A 13,199-nucleotide genomic window follows, 5' to 3' on the forward strand; every position below is an offset into this window, starting at 1 on the left:
GTGTCGAGGAAACTCGGACATTCCCGCGTTTTAACAAACTTGGTTTCTCGCAGTATAGGACAAATTAAATGATCAAGTGTGACAATATTGCTACGCTACTATTTGACAATATTTTTTTAAATTTTATTAAGGTCTTCCGTTTCCAACGGAAGACCTTTCTATTATTGTGCGGGTTAAGATTATTCTTATTTTTCTTTTTTTTTTTTTTCTTCCTAGACGCGAACTTTGAGGCTTCATATCGTGCTCATTTCTGAACGGGTTTTGCTCAAATTTTCAGGGCTAATGGACTTTACAAAACACTATCTTCATCAATTCATAAAAGTTAGAATTCCCTTTCCGTTAACGAGTTGTTCCCCTTTTAAAATTTTTTAGGGCCTTTGTTTTCCAGACAAAGGCTCCGAGACTATGATAGCAGGGAATGGGAATCCAACGAATTTGAATAACAAAGACATTGAAGTTGTATACATCGGTTTTTATTTTTGGATTACGTTCCTTATTTAGGAAAAGGTAGGGGGTCAAAAAACAGGATTCCAAAAAGTGCAAAAATTTAGACATATTTTCCTTTTATATCTTTTTAAGGAAAAATATTTTGTTAAGACATGTAGAATAAAAGTTGTGCAGAATATCAAGGGCTTTCATTTGACACCAATAAAAAAGGGCTGGTTCCTTCAATTAAGGGCCAATAGCCCCTAAAAGTTTTTGCTTAATAACTCAAAAACGGTTTGGATTTTGATATGGATATTGCTGGAAAAGTTGTTTGTTGGGATCTCATAAAGGTCGTAACAATATTATTTTGTAAGTGATTTGTGTAGTATGAGTGTAAAAAGCTTTACATGTTGACATGTACCTGTTTTCATTTGACAAGTTAACGAAAGTCTTTGTGCGTACAACTGGCATAAAGTTGCCGCAGAAAGTATGCTGGTTTATACAGGAGGCATTAATTTATAAGAATTTTTTGTTGTTGTTGGAGTACATGCTTTTATTAGGAGTTTAAGTCATTGTTGTTAAGTTCTTATAGTGCATAATCATTAAAAACGGCAATTGGAAAACAAAACATTCTTTTTCTTTTCTATTTAACCACAAAATATGGAATTAAAAAACTCTATGCATTACATTTTATTTATTAACTCCATGCTTTTAAAATTTACCTTGAATCAGAGCTGTGTGTGTGTGTACCATTACGTAAGCTCTCCCTCGCCCGTGGCCGAGAAAATCGGTCACCAAGCTCGCGGCTGTAGCGGTCAGCGGTTATCTAATACACAAGAGCTGTGTCTCTCATATACATGTATGAGTTTATTTAGCCACGAATTCGATAATTGGTTTCGTTTCGATTACACATAATTTTTTTATGGATTAAACGATTGGGTGTCAATTAAGAAATCGTTCAGTTAATTAATAAAAGCAATGTCATTCTCAATCTAAAGCAATAATAGACACAGATCAATTGTGGGTTTTAAGTTTAAGATAAATAACTTCTATTTGATAGAGTATGGTCATTATACTGCAAACTTTTCAAATCTTCCTGGGTTCTGAACTATGCCTGTCTGTGCGTTGTACATGTACCTTTCCGTAATATATCCTTCGCCAACGGCCGATGAGATCAGCCACGGCTTCTCTACCTAGCGGTAATATTAAGCATATGAACGTGTTTGAGTTAATAAAGCCGTAAAAACAGGAACTGTTTTAATTTAATCCTATAAAAGTTTGTTCATCTTGTATTTATTCAATTGAACATTTGAGTGTAAATGAATATTAATGAGCGATATTACTCCAAATCGTAAACATCGTACATGTAAGACATAAATTAATGGTTAGTTTGTTTATGTAAAATATTTTAGGAACTGCACAAATAATGTTTTAAATCCCCCCCCCCCCCACACACACACACAAATAGTAAACCTTTAAATGATGATCACCCCTCGCACATGGTTGAGGAGAACCGGTGCGAGTGGACAAGTAATCCGGGGTCGGTTCGTGTTCTTCTACATGTACCTTTTCGCGCGTTCATGTTTCATATTTTGCACGGACACGACTATATTTTATTATGTTTTCAACTATTATATTCGTTTAAGATGAAAAGATAAATTCATCAAACTTGTACAGTTGATTAAGCTTTGATTTATAGATAGCATACATGGTAGTTTAAAAATCAAATTATAATCAAAGCTCCATGTAACATGTTTGCAGTAGGTGCTAGCACGATAAAAAATGTCCTGAATTGAGGCATTCGATGATTTAAAAAAAAAATTCACATGAATTTTAAACAACTTTAGATTAGATTCTATCGGACACATATTAATCACTTCTGTAGTTTTTCTACATGGTCGTTCGTTTCTTTGTAGAAGCGAACTCATTGCTGCCCCCTCCCGCCCCGCTGACAGGAGCTGCGCTGGACTGTTTTAATTGTCAAAACGATATCAAGATCTATCGAAAATCATTTTTGGTGGCTTCTTCTCATGTGTAACATTTTGTTTCACTCTCCCACCCGTTTGTTTATTCGGTCAGTCTGTGTAAATTCAATCGCCACATGCGACCGAGAATCTTGTGTCATTTCAGCACACACAGCTCGGAACATATATAGCCCCAGGTCATCAATTGTTATATAATTGAGTAACTGTTGGAATGGTCTTTTACATAAAATAATAAATAATAAAATCATCCAGAAAAAAAGTTACCGTAACTCAATAGTCAATACCAAAAATAAAATCAGTATGATTGCTAACTGAAATCTACGCCAGAGTTCAATAAAGTCTCGTTCAACTCGACGCTCGACTGTCTCCGTAAACCCTTGTCGGAGATTTACTGTGTCAGCTGAGCGTTTGGTTGAACGAGACTAGAGTTCAATATAAAATAATTGCTTGGATCCATACAATTTTCGAGAAATATTTCTACCACTGATACATAGTTTGATTGAATAAATTTTATCTTTAAATATTAATTAACATGATTCCTATGGAGGTTTCTCGACATTCTAGTCGAAAAAGTACAAAAATTCATATTATAAAAATATGCGTATTTCAAATTAGAAACTAGGTATTCATGTACTTGTCATGCAAAATAACGTATCATTGATTTTAAAATAAATAAACATCGACAAAATCAACTCCCGTCAGTTCTTCAGTACTTTGATTATAATATGAATTCTCTGACTTTTCCGACTAGAATTTCAAGAAAACCTCTGATGAATCATGTTGTGTAATATTTTACAATAGAATTGATTTCATCAAACTATGTTTCCAAATTCCAGGTATTCCAAATATTTCAAAAATTGTATGGCTCCAACCAATAATGAACTCTAGTCTCGTTCAACCAGATGCTTGGCTGTCCGTTAATCTCTGACAAGTAAGAGATACCAGGTCACGTGAAAGCTTGATGATGCGACCTCTAAATATAGACTGACTCTCTACTTGCCGGAGATGTAAGGAGACAGCTGATGGTTGAACGAGACTATATATTGAACTCTGGCGTAGGAATACACACGACTAAAAAAACTTCAAATTGTTCGTACCATTTAAAATCTGACTATGTCCAAGGTATTTATAAAAAGGTTTCCTTTAAAAAAATGCTACATTATTTTCAAGAACTAATTAAGTCTTGTCAGCGGCGATGATTTGTGCTTAGGTGCAAACACAGTTTCAGTTTCGGTATGCTAGAGTAACTGCATAGGAGAGTTGATTAAAATCAACTCCCAAAAAACACAATTCCTCACATGAATCATGAGTACATGTAACAATGCTTGCTACCCTCTGAAAATTTAACTCGCCATTAAACATCTCATTTTTTAAAGAATGTTTGAAACGATTACATAAACTGTGTTCGACAGATAGTTTTCCTAAAACATTTTCTTTCTTTCTTTTTCAAAACACGTTTTATATACAGGCTTTCAATCACAACACATTTTTATAACAAAAGCAGAACTGAAAGTTGAGTCATTCTAAATTATTGACACCATATCACATTTTCAACTCGCAGCAACAACGGAAGACCTAATCGTGGCTTTGCCACGAGCTCTGCTCTAGTTATTCTCTCTCATTCTCCATTTAGCGCCAGTGTTGATTTTTAATTTGTTATCTTGGGTACGGAAACCCATAACTGTCACAATTCGAAATTTTATATACAATTACATACAAATTTTTGCGATATCATTTGATTACGATAGAAATTTTTTTTTGGAGTTTTTGTTTGAATTTCTACTTTCATACGTCATATTATTTTTGTATTCAACCCTTCAATCTTCATATAATCATATTGCATATTATTTTGTTCATGTCATTGTCTGGACCAAAAATACAAGATTTTCTCAGTAAGCCACCAACAACATCTCAAGGGTCACTGTGTCACACACCAATTCTTCTGTCAGACAGCAAAGGTTTTGCTCTTAAAAATAAGACCCCCTCCCCCCCTGAGATCGGTCGAGTTTTGGTGCCAAAGTGGCTTGCAAACTGAAAAGGCCATAGATCAACTTGAACATAGATTGGAATCCAGAGACTTTGGTTCAGCATTGATTTATATTTGGCTTGGGACTTGTGACATTACCAGAAAAGAGGGGAAAATTACTCAAGTTCGCTGCTGGGACAATACCATCGTAGATACCATTACGGCACAATATCGAAGAGCCATAACAATTGTATCGAAGTTCCAAGATATCAAAGTGAAATTCATTGAAATACAGTGCTTCTCAATTGTGGCATATAATCGGCACAAAGGTCATCCCAATCCAGACTTATTTAAACACCAAGACATTGATATTTGCAGGCAAGTGGAAGCTCTAAATGCAATTATTCGTGCAATAAATTCAGAAATTGGACAATCTACTTTGCGATTTAATAAGGACATAGCACGCAGACGCAAGGACACAGACAATCGCAAGAAGAAGAACAACGGTGTAAGGATTTCTTAAAAATTTTGTTTTTACGACGGCATCCATCCAGGTACAGAATTGGCCTTGATCTGGAGCAGAAGGTTGACTGAGGACATTATCAGAAGTTGTTTCAGAGTTTTACCCGAAGACACTTTGGACATACATGGATCTGAGGAGAATTTAAAATCAATAGAATAATGCCTGCTATAAACTTGAATACTGCGTTTTATGAGGACCTAATTGAACTCGAAGGAATTGGTCAGCACAGAGCCACAGATATCCTTAAAGTACGGGAGGAAAAGGGCTTTATAACAGAGGATGACATACGCCAATTCCTACAGGGCACCTATAGTACCATAAGAACTCTATTGGATGAAGAAAAAGTTTCTCTAGACACACCACCACAGTTACTTCAGGCACTTAAAAAGGAATGGGATGACCAAATTGATAAAATGTCGGGAGATTTTAAGGAGCGAATGATGACTTCGCAAGAACACTACGAACTCATGCAAACACAGTTTGAGGAAAACCTGAGAAAAACATATGAAGAAAAGTTACTGAAAATAAATGAAAATGCTGTCGGTAATTTGGCTCCACGTGGTGTTTATGGTGGTGGTAATCCATGGATGAAACCTAAAATGGACGTCATAAAGGAAAACACCTCGTTACCTAGTGACAGTGCTACTGCTAATTGTGGCTGACTTTTGTCTGGCCCGCCCAGTGGGAACACTGCTGCTAAGGAAACCACAGATGGAAATTTACAAAAAGTGAAAAGTGGACAGAAGCCCAATTTCATGACCAGTTATTAAACTATGGGTCCTCCCCCACCAAAGATGGCTACCTTCGATGGAAAATCGGAATGGAATCCATACATTGTGCAGGTCAACATGATAGCGACAAGATATAAGTGGGCCAATGAACAACGACTGGAACTCCTAGTTGAATCTTTGCGTGACAAAGCATTAAAGTATTACTGTATATGTTCAGCCCAAGTACAGAGCAATTTCTCATCACTTTGAGCAAAGATGAAAACAAGATTTTGCCAGCGAGATCTCCCTCACACAATTAGGAGGAATCTCCAGGATATCAAGCAAGGTGACCAATCTGTTGATGAATTTGCAGAAAAAATCCACGAGATGGTAAGTGAAGGTTACCCACAGGCTCCAGACTGTGTAAAAGAAACTATAGCCACTGACACTTTCCTGAAGGGCCTCGAAAATAAAAGAGCAGCACTTACAACAATGGACAAAGATCCTCCTGACCTTGAGACAGCCTTACAACTGGTTAAGGCTGCACTCAATAATCAGAGATTAATCTGAGGCGCCAAGAAGCCGGAGGTGAGGAAGATTCGTTTTAAAGAGGATGACTTCGATAGTGACTTGGGCTTGTTGAATGAATTTGAAGTTAGACCAATACGACCCCAAAGGAGAGTAGACAAACTTTCAGAAGAAATAGCTGAACTCAAAAGTGGGCTGGAGGCGACAAACGCTAAAGTGGATAAAATCATAACCCTTATGAATAAACAACTTTCCACAAGGTCACAATCTCCACCACGGAAAACAGACAGTACTTCTAGTTCTGTTTCCAACTCTTTACCACTCAAAGCAGCACAGTGCTTCAACTGTGGACAACCAGGTCACTTTGCTAGAGACTGCCAAAGGCCACACAGGTCCCGTTCCCCATCCCCTAGATCACCGAGGAGAGAAACCAGGACTAGTCCAACCAGTCACGACATACGAATGTATGACAACAGTCAAACACATCCATACAACTTGATGCTAGGGATCTCTATTAACAGAAAACCTGTTCAAGCTATTGTTGACACTGCAGCCCAGATAACAGTTATCAGCCATGCTTTCGCCAACACCTTCACCCCACCCTTAGTTCGTGGTGAAAAAGTAACCATGAGGGGTGCAGGGAATTCTGACTTTATTGAGGCTAACTACTGTAAAAACATTCAAATTTGTATTGGGAACACACAAGAAGACCCCATCACCTGGACTGCCCTTATAGCTGACATATCTGATCCCGTCATCTTAGGTCTGGATTTTCTAAAGGCACAAAACGCTACCATTGACCTTAATGCAATACAGATTGTCCTTGGTGGCAAACAGGTGAATGCAACTCTACTAGATGCAGGAGGTAAACAACTTTAAATAGCTAGAGTGAAATTAAGTCAAAAAGTGAGAGTTGAACCATTTTCATCAGTGCAGGTTCTTGGCCATTTGGACCAACACATAGCTGGTACCTTGGTTTTCAAACCATGTCATAATGTGAAGGGATTGCTTTCACCACATTCTTTAGTTGATAACAGCGATCAAGTGGCAGTCCTCTTGCGCAACTTGTCAACAAGACCAGTTAAACTTCAGAAAAATGTAGTGATTGGGACTGTTTCTGAAGTGGACCAAGTCGCCAATGGTGGAAAACTACAAGACCACAACAAGACAAATGAACGTTTTCCTGTCGAATTACCAGACCACTTGATAGACCTAGCAGATAGATCAACAAGAGATCTAACCTCCGAGCAAAGTCAAGGTGCTCAACACCTTCTTCTGGAATTCCAAGACATTTTTTCTAAAGGAGACTTTGACTTGGGACTGTTTAAAGGGATCCAACACAAGATAAACACTGGAAATGCCCACCCGGTGAAATCCAAATTGAGGCGCACACCACTAGGATTCCAATCAGAGGAAGTGGAACATCTGAAAAGTATGCTGGACAAAGGAATCATCGTTCCATCAGATTCTGAGTGGTCATCAGCACCGGTCCTGGTGCGGGAAAAAGATGGGACTGTTAGGTATTGTATTGATTTTAGGGGAGTTAATAAAGTCACCAAGAAAGATGCTTTCCCACTCCCGTACATGGAGGAATGTCTAGACACTCTTGGAAAAAACAACTTTATGAGCACCCTTGACATGGCACAGGGATATTATCAGATAGAGGTAGCCCCTGATGATAGACACAAGTTGGCGTTCATCACAAGGTATGGCCTATTTGAATTTGTACGAATGCCATTTGGAACATGCAATAGCCCTGCAACCTTTCAACGGGTGATACAGTTATTTTTACAAGGTCTTAACTGGAAAGAATGCCTTGCTTACCTAGACGATGTCATAGTCTTAGGTCAGAATTTTGAGGAACGTTTCATAAATCTAAGAGCGGTATTTGAAAGATTTAGGACCCATAACCTCAAACTAAAACCAAAAAATGTCATCTCTTCAGGAAGGAGCTTCAGTTCCTTGGTCGCGTGGTTACAGAAAAAGGGGTCAGCATCACTACCGAGAGTGTGAAATGTATGTCAGAATGGCCGACACCCAAATGCAAGCATTTCTTGGGTATGTTAACTACCATAGAGAGCATATAAAGAGTTTTGCTGAGATAGCAGCACCTCTGTACACTCTCACAGGGCCAAAGACAAGGTTTATCTGGAATAAAGAGAAGGACACAGCATTTATTTCCCTTAAAGAGGCAAAGACTAACCCTGTAGTTCTGGGATATCCCACTGATGATGGCATGTTGATATTGGACACGGATGCTTCGGACATGGCTATTGGAGCAGAACTTTCCCAAATTCAGTGTGGTAAGGAAGCCTAAACAGTTTTAATTGCAAGACCGTGACATCTACTCAACGGGAGTACTGCGTTACTAGGAGGGAGTTGCTACCTGTTGTAGCATTAATTCGTCACTACCGATACTATCTACTTGGCAGACCTTTCATTTTGCGGACAGACCACAACAGTCTGGCATCGTTAATTGGGTTCAAAAATATTGAGGGGCAACTAGCTCGCTGTCTAGAAGAGTTATCACAATATGATGTTACCATCCAGCACCGAAGTGGAAAGAAACACCAGAACGCTGATGGCCTCTCCCGAATGTCAACAAATGACCTGTCCTCTGGTGGTTGTGATGTCGGTAGACTACCTTGAGGGGCTGCAGTTACTGTCAATGGATGCATGCTCAATGGGAACGCTTCCAGGAGAATGTTGATGATGTTATCCCCCTAGCAGTTAGGACCCTTCAAGAAATATTTTTTTTTAAAAATGATTGAAAGTTTTGAAAAAAATATTTTATGACATTACTTGCAAGCTTAAAGTTAGTTGATTTTTTCTTAAATATGCGATTGCAATAAAAAAAAATCGGTTTTTAATGACAACAAAAGATGATGAAATAAGATAGATATACTTGTACATTTCTATCCATGAATAGGGTGTTTTTGTTATGAAGCGTGAGACTCTCTATGGAACATACAACAAGTCTGACAAAAAGACATGAATTATTTATCTTTAGTTCAGATAGAGTTGGAAAAATACGAACTAATTGAATGTCAATTTCAATCAAATACAATCCGCCCGGATGTACCCGGAGAATGAATAAGAAATCGTTAAATTCGTCAAAATGAGAATTAGTATTATGCAGATGGCATGTGTTTATGAACCAAACACTAAAAATTCATGTAGTAACTTCACGGTGACTAAGGGTATGTGACATATAACCCAGAGTAAATCCTTTAAAAAGATAGTGATCATAAATAACAATCGTCTTAAATTACTGGAGAAATTTCTGCTATTGATATCAAATGACGACATACAATGATATTGTAATAACATGTATTTCTATCTGATATCAAATTACTGATTCCATGAACAAAAAAAGAATAGTTTAAAATAAGCGTGCAGTAAAAATAAGCGTGGAGTATTCGGGATTTAGTCGAGTCTGTAGTCGGGTAATTATTTAAGGAATCATTCTTTGAGTATTATGAGGTGATAATTTTGGTCGGGGCATGGTCAAATCCAATAAAGCCCGAAGGGCTTTATGATAGATTTGACCTCGCTCCGACCGAAATTATCACCTCATAATATTAAAAGGATGATTCCTTATTACTTATATTTATATTATTTCCAATTTGTACTCTTTAAAACAGCGTTATTTTTAAAGCAGTATTTTTTTTATGTTGCACATGCTATGTATTACTACGCGGCACAGAAATGCCGTTTTTCGTCTATGCTATAAGACACGCCCATTTTATGTCACTCGTATTTTATGAAGTTATTGGGTTTTAGGGTTCAAAATTGATTCGTAATGTTATCACATACAAAGACAGTTGAAAATGTAAATATATAATCTGGGTTTTTATTGAAGTAGCAAAATGTGAGAGTATTTCTTAATATACTGTAGAATAAGAAAAACAACTAATTTGTTGAATGTCATCTACTCAATTTAATTCGTCCAGCCATAACATTTCAACAAATGTGAAGGATTTTTTGCTGTTAGTGCACTTCATTCCTAACAGAGCGTTTGACGGCGTCCATATCTAAACAGAAAAATATGAAGTTCATGATAAAGGAAACAATACACATAATAAATACATATATACTTAAAACAAAGACTCCTTAAAAGCTTATTTAGACGACTTGATGAACATAGTCAATTTAAGACTATGTTGAATAGTTATAGAAAATATGCCCTTTCCAACCTTTGCGATATAAACCGGAAATTTGCCTACCCGTGTGTAAAACCCATAGGGAAGTGTTATGAAAAAACACACACCCCTGTCCAGCAGTGGTTGGTTGTTTTTACAGATCCCTTTCCATTAATCATCAGTTATAGTCGCGTAGACATCGATATGCGTCGATAAGTTCCGATGTCCGTGAACGACGTAAAATAATTACGTCGACGTTAACTTGAAATAAAAACAGCTGGCGAATTCGAAGATTTACACCAAAGTTTATCAGTATATCTGCACTAATACATATTAATTTGTCAATAATAATTCATTACGTGGTGTTTTTAATTGTTTCTTTGATATTTGTTAATGATATAAAAATCATGACATGACATTATTCATATCGCATTCTATGTTAAATTATCTGGAAGTCTCTGTAAATCAACCTTCGAGTCTGAGGTCTCTCGTGTGGATAAACAGCGACCTCGGGCATATTTAGGATACAGTATGAATCAAAGTACTGAAGTACTGACGGGGGTTGATTTTTATCGATTATTATTTATCTTTAAATCAACGATATGTTATTTTGCTTGGCAAGTAGTTTATTTATAATCTCTATTTGAATTACGCACATTTTTATAATATGGATTCTCGGACTTTTCCGACAAGAATTTCGAGAAAACCTCTTATGAATCATGTTGTGTTATATTAAAAAAAATGAACTCTAGTCTCGTTCAACCAGATGCTCGGCTGTCTCCGTTAATCTCCGACAAGTAAGAGATACTAGGTCACGTGATAGCTTAATGATGCGACCTCTAGATATAAACTGACTCTCTGCTTGTCGGAGATGTACGGAGACAGCCGATGGTTGAACGAGACTCTATTGAACTCTGGCGTAGGAATACATACGACTGCTAAAAACGTCTAAATTAATCGCACTATTTAAGATCTGACTATTTCTGAGGTATTTATAAATAAGTTTTCTTTTTAAAACATGCTTCAGCGGACATTACATCGAAGCTTTCGATTATTTTCAAGAACTAACTCTTGTCAGCGGTGATAATTTGTGCTTAGGTCCAAACACTGTTTCAGTTTCGGTTTGCCAGAGTAACTGCATAGGAGAGTTGATTTAAATCAACTCCCAAAAATGTCACGCACATTGTGCTAATCTATATATTTAAATTGCAAGGTAGATGCGATTAGTAAATTGATGACCATCCGGCCTCCTTAAATTAAGAACATGCAAATGTAGGTAGAAATAGTATTTCACTCCAAAATAAAATGCTTTAGGTACCTATCATTTCCTTAATAATGTCTTTCCACGTAACCCTTATCATGGATTTCATATCCTTGGCCACATCTTTCATTTACTTCACATTATCTTTGCGGAACATTTTTTAAGCTGAGATGGCTATCATAAGCTGATATACATGTACCACCAAGACAATCAGAAGGCAGGTAACTGCTTTCATGTTATACAAAGAAAATTTGAATTAGATCTTTTATTTAGAAATGATATAATTTCCCCTTTTTTGATCCTTTAAACAATACTTTTCATGATGACTGTTTGTAGATTATAATTTTTAACTCATTACTGATAACTACGTATTCATCTGACAACAGGTTGTTGTCTGCCTCGCCCAAAACGTTATCCATTAAGAGCTCATGATCACCAAATTTGAATTACAATACTGGAGAAACCTTTCAGAAATTTATATTATCTCCATTGCTTCCCTCATTCTTCTTAATTGACAACTTATTAAATAGTCATTATATTCTATTACAATCCAAAAAGTTATTTTTAAACTGATGATATTCAGCTAAAAAAAGTCCAGACAACTGCCAAAACTTGCTTATCAATATATGTAAATATAAGACTGAATATACATCATGCAATAAGAATAATGTATTCTCTTTACAATCGAGAATGCTAAAATTGTAAATGGATATATACAGAGAGAGAGAGAGAGAGAGAGAGAGAGAGAGAGAGAGAGAGGAAATCCGATATATTTAGATTTTGTATTTTTTTTTCTTCTTGAGTTTAGAAAGAGAAATAGAATAATTAGTTATGTATAAAAACGTTGATTTTTTTCTTGTTTTTAAAAAGATTTTCATTCAGAGATAATTTATTTAGAAGTACATTATCAAAATACATGAATATTGCATTGTTTTATTGTAAATGCTAAAATAAAATCCAGCTGTTGACGTCATAAAGATTTGTAATCAACACGAATGATTTTAATCTACAATATGTTGTACTTTTCATTTGTATAAATAGGAATATTGAGGCGACTGCATTGTACATTTCAAAGAGAGCGAATCGAATTTGACGTACTATAACTAAACATGAAACCAATTACATGTGTGCTGATTGTATTGGTGCTATGTCAGCTGTGTATGACCACATCAGCAGTCAAGTTGTTCAGCGAGGACAATATGATGAAAATGAAAGACACGGCCAAAGAGCTGGGCTCTAAGATGAAGGATAAAGCGAAGGAGTTTGTAAAGAAAGTAAAAGGTTTGTATTATAATTTGAAAAATTTAAAGAAGATAAATAGTCTACATACTGATGACACTTCTGGACTTCATTTAGATTTAAAACAATCAATTCAACGATTACAATAACGAAAATTGAAAAAGAAATTTTATTTTTTGAAGATATGTTTAATAATTGATTATTTTGATTCGTTAGGGATGGTGTTAAGAAATCAGCTAAGAATCAGTCAAGATTCTAGTATGTTTATAATTTAAAAAACATTTATGCATTCCTTCTTTCTGTTCATGATTTTTTTTTCGTGTTTTAGATATAGAAGCTCAGAAACGCTATATAGAAGATAAAGTAAATTTTTAGAAACGGAAGGCCTGTCCCTGATTTATCATAGAACAACGACTTGA

Source organism: Crassostrea angulata, chromosome 9 (assembly GCF_025612915.1).
Source record: "Crassostrea angulata isolate pt1a10 chromosome 9, ASM2561291v2, whole genome shotgun sequence".
In the NCBI taxonomy this organism is placed as follows: Eukaryota; Metazoa; Mollusca; class Bivalvia; order Ostreida; family Ostreidae; genus Magallana; species Magallana angulata.